We start from the raw sequence: 5,162 nt of genomic DNA on the forward strand, positions 1-5,162 counted from the left end.
TAGTGATACTGCCTCGGAAACCCAAGGAGGGGTCGCTATGAGTCGGGGCTGACTCGACGGCAAACAACAACAACAACAACAAGATGAAATGGAATAGATTCACCAATTATTTTCTCAAGGTAAAATCATCACATTACTATACTGCTAGTAATCTCTTCTCCCTATTGTAGTTCTCTCTCTTTTTTTTTAATCAAATTATTTAATGATCTCAGTAAACTTTAATTTCCAAACCTAAAACCTCTATTTTTTTCTCTCATTCTTCATGTCTAAGAAGTCATTGATAACATCTTTGCTTCCTTTGAAATTTTTCTGAAACTTATCTTTCCCTGTCCTTTCTTATTTTGTTTCAATGTCTTTGTTTAAGCCCCATCCTCTTTTACATCTTTATTGCATTTAAGTGTTATATCTCTGTGTTTCTAGTCTCTATGCTAACTTATTCTAAACTCTATTTCCATAGTTTGGTGTCTAAATGATAGATTTAATCTTGTTATTATCTTGTTATTCCTGTGTTATACTTTCTTGGTTATCTATCCTCTCCTCAATGTCATCTTCAATAATGAAACCTTGATTTTCTTCAGGCATCAAGTGACCTCATATTTAGGGAAGTCTGGGAAACATGATTCATGTAAAACCAAAACCAAACCAAACCCACTGCTGTGGAGTTGGATCTGACTCATAGCAACCCCTCCTTGGGTCTCCGAGGTTGTATCATTATGGAAGTAGATTGTCCAACCTTCCTTCTGAGGAGTGGATGGTAGATTTGAACCAACAGTCTTCTGGTTAGTAGTCAAATGCCTTAGGCACTATGCCTCCAGAGCTCCCATGATTCATCTAGAAATTGGTAATTCCACCCATATTTTAGTTGTCATTTTTTGAATGAGCTTATTGCAGGCTTTTATCACTGAGACAGAAGGATAAGTCTACTGCATAAAATTCTAGGCAAAGTTCTTTTGTTTTGTTTTGTTTCCAGTGACTAAAAATTACTTTTAGAAGAAGTTTTATGGTCTACATGTTTACAATTCCTACATCTATTACTCTAACGATAATATGCGTACATGAAAAGTAACAGATTTGACTTCTTACAATATGAATAACCTTTGGGGGTATATACATCTCTTTTTTGCCCCCTCAACACTTCCCATTGTAGCAGAACTGTAATAACTTCTGATAGGTGAAAGAATACAGTGGATTAATGTATACGCATTGCCTCAGGTAGATTCAGGTTCAAAACTGACTGTATCATCTGTTGAGTTGTTAGGCCCCTTTGAGTCAGTTCTAACTCATACTGACCCAATGCACAACAGAACAAAACACTGCCCAGTCCTGTGCCATCCTCATAATAGTTGCCATGTTTGAGCTCATCGTGGCAGCCACTGTGTCAATCCATCTTGTTGAGGTTCTTCTCCTTTTTCACTGACCCCTTCTAGGCAAAATTCTTAATAAAAAACATAGAAGAAAAAAGGATTTAGTATTGAGATTGTGATTATTGAAATTAACTCAGTGATTTAGAAATAATAAAGGGAAAGAATTTCAAAGAAGTAGACTGAAGCCGTGTTTTCAATGAAAAGCAGAATTTGCACACCTTCTATCCACATTATCTCTAAGCATTCTTGTCATGTGAGAGATTAACTGTCCTTATTTTGCTTTTACCACCACAAATCTGTCAATCTGTCATACTGTGGTGGCTTGTGTTAGTGTGAGGCTTGAAGCCATGCCACCAGTATAGTGGACATGTTTCAGCAGATGGAGGCATCCACTTCTCTAAAATATGGCCAATTAAAACCTTTTGAATAGCTATGAAATATTGTCTGATAGAGTACCACAAGATGAGCCTCTTAGGTTGGAAGGCACTAAACATACGACTAGGGAAGAGCTGTCTCCTCACAGTAGAGTCGACCTTACTGATATGGATCAAGTAAGGTTTTATGAACCTTCAATGGTTGATGGAGCATGACTCAAAATGGGAAGAAACAGCTGAAAACATCAATTAATAGTCAGAACATGGAATGTATGAAGTATGAAACTAGGAAGATTGGAAGGTGTCAAAATGAAATGGAACACATAAAGATCGATAACCTTGGCATTGTTGTTGTTGTTGTTGTTATGTGCCGTCGAGTCGGCCCCGACTCATAGCAACCCCTCCTTGGGTTTCTGAGGCAGTATCACTATGGAAGTAAGATTGCCCAACCTTCCTTCCGAGGAGTGGCTGGTGGGTTTGAACCACCAGCCTTCTGGTTAGCAGTCAAGTGCTTTAGCCACTATGCTACCAGAGCTCCTTAGCATTAGTGAGTGGAAATGGACTGGTATTGGCCACTTTGAATTAGAAAACCATATAATCTACTATTCTGGGAATGAAAAATTGAAGAGGAATGGTGTCACATGCATCATCACAAAGAATATTTCAAGATCTATACTGAAGTACAGTGTAGTCAGTGATAGGACAATATCCTATACTTAAAAGGAAAAGCAGTTAATACTACTATTACTAAAGCCAAAAACAAGGAAATTAAAGATTTTTGCCAACTTCTGCAGTCTGATATTGAACAAGCATGCAATCTAGATGTATCAATTATATCAGAGATTGGAATACAAAAGTTGGAAACAAAGAAAAATCATTTGTACCTGGAAAATATGGCCTTTGGGAGAGAAATGGTCCCAGAAATTGCATGATAGGATTTTGCAAGATCAGTGACATGCAAATATATTTTTTCAACAACATAAATGGTGGCTATACATGTGAACCTCACCAGATGAAATACAAAGGAATCAGGTAGACCACATCTGTGCAAGAGCTGATGGAGAAGCTCAATATCATCAGTCAAAACAATGCCAGGAGCTAACTGTGGAACAGATCATCAATTGCTCATACGCAATTTCAAGTTGAAGCTGAAGAAAATTAAAACAAGTCTGCAAGTGCCAAAATAAACCTTTGTTATTTCCCACCTGAATTTAGAGACCACCTGAAGAATAGATTTAATGCATTGAACAGCAATAACTGAAGACCAGAAGAGTTGTAGGATGATATCATGGACATCATATGGGAACAAAGAAAAGGTCATTGAAAACACAGCAAAGGAAGAAAAGACCAAAATGGATGTCAGAAGAGAGGTGGAAACTTGCTCTCAAACATATAGTCTCTAAAACAAATAGAAGAAATGATTAAATAAACACTTGAAAAGAAGATTTCAAAGGTGACTCAAGAAGGCAAAGTAAACTATTATACTGATACAAAGTGCAAAGACTTGGAGTTAAAAAACTGAAAGAGAATAAGATCCTGAGCATTTCTCAAGCCGAAAGAACTGAAGAAAAAATTCAAGCCATGAGTGTCATTATTGCAGGATTCGATAGGCAAAGTATTGAATGATACAGGAAGCATCAAAAAGAAAATGGAAAGAATACACAAGGTCACTGTATTAAACATAACTGGTCAATGTTAAACTGCTTAGCACATGATGAAGAACCAATGGTATGGAAGGAAGAAGTTCAAGAAGCACTGAAGGAATTGGTGGAAAACAAAGCTCCAGGAATTGATGGAATATCCATTGAGATGTTTCAACAAATTAATGCAGCACTGGGTACACTTACATGTTTATGCCAAGAAATTTGGAAAACAACTACCTGGTCAACTGACTGGATGAGATTGATAATTTTGCCCATTCTGAAGAAGAGTGATCCTACAGAATACTGAAATTATCAAACAATATTTCATATACAAGTAAAATTTTGCTGAAGATAATTCAGAAATAGTTGCAGCAGTATATTGACAAGGAACTTCCATGCATTCCAGCTGGATTCAGAAGAGGACATGGTGCAAGAGATATCGTTGCTGCTATCAGAGGGATCTTGGCTGAAAGCAAAGAGTACCAGAGGGAGGTTTGCTGTTATTGACTATGCAAAGGTATTCAACTTTGTGGATCATAACAAGTTATGGATAACATTGTGAAGAATGGGAATTCCAGAACACTTAACTGTGTTCATGAGGAACCTGTACATAGACCAAAAGGTGGCTGGTTGAACAGAGCCAGGGGATACTGCACAGTTTAAAATCAGGATGAGTGTGCATCAAGGTTCCTTTCACCATACTTATTCAATTATTGTACAGTTGAGCAAATAATCTGAGATGCTGGACTATATGAAGAATGTGGCTTCAGGATTTGAGGAAGACTCATTAACAACCTGTGATACACAGTAGTCAAAAAATCAGACATCTTATTGAACTGGGAAAATATTCTGCAAAAGACTTTTTTGAAGTGTTAAGAAGATATCACTTTGAAGACTAAGGTGCACCTACTCCAAGCCATGGTATTTCCAATACCCTCATATATGTGTGAAAGTAGGACAATGAATGAGGAAGATTGAAGAAGAATTGATACTTTCGTATTGAGGCATTGGCAAAGAATATCAAAATACCATGGACTGCCAGAAGAATGAACAAATCTGTCCTAGAAGCCTTGCAGCCAGAATGCTTGTTAGAAGCAAGAATGGCCAGAGTTAGTCTCACCTACTTTGGTCATGTTGTCAGAAGGAATCAGACCCTGGAGAAGGAAATCATGCTTGTTAAATAAAGGGTCAGTGAAAAGGGGGAAGGCCCTTAGTGAGATGGATTGACACAGCGGCTGCATCAATAGGTTCAAGCATAGCAATGATAGTAAGGATGATGCAGGACTGGGCAATGTTTCATTCTGTTGTACATAGGGTCCCTACAAGTCTGAGCCTACTGGACAGCACCTAACAACAGAAAAAATCTTACTTCCAATGAGGTCTTTTGCTACTTGAAGCATTAACTCATTAACTCCAGAATTAATATATTATTGCTAATTTCTCACCTGAGAAAATTCTTCATTATTGGTCTGGCTCTAATTTATCTAATTTCATTGGACCATTTTACTTCAGCTTTATGAAACAGAGAATATTTATAAATCTTAAGTCACAGGTCCTTTCACTTCTTGGTGTCTTTTTTATTGCAACCTCAGAAAAGAATGCCTGTCATCCCACTTCCCCCACTCAAAATGTCTTGAAATCTCAATCATTCTTCCAGCTTCAATTTAAATGCTTTCTCCAATGTCAAATCTTATTTGCCTTATTGGGTCAGAACGAATCATTTCCTATTTTTATCCCCAAAGCAAATATATATATATATATATATATATATATATATATAT

This window comes from Orycteropus afer, unplaced genomic scaffold, assembly GCF_000298275.1.
Source record: "Orycteropus afer afer isolate SDZICR_OR568_19922 unplaced genomic scaffold, OryAfe1.0 scaffold00445, whole genome shotgun sequence".
Classification (NCBI taxonomy): domain Eukaryota; kingdom Metazoa; phylum Chordata; class Mammalia; order Tubulidentata; family Orycteropodidae; genus Orycteropus; species Orycteropus afer.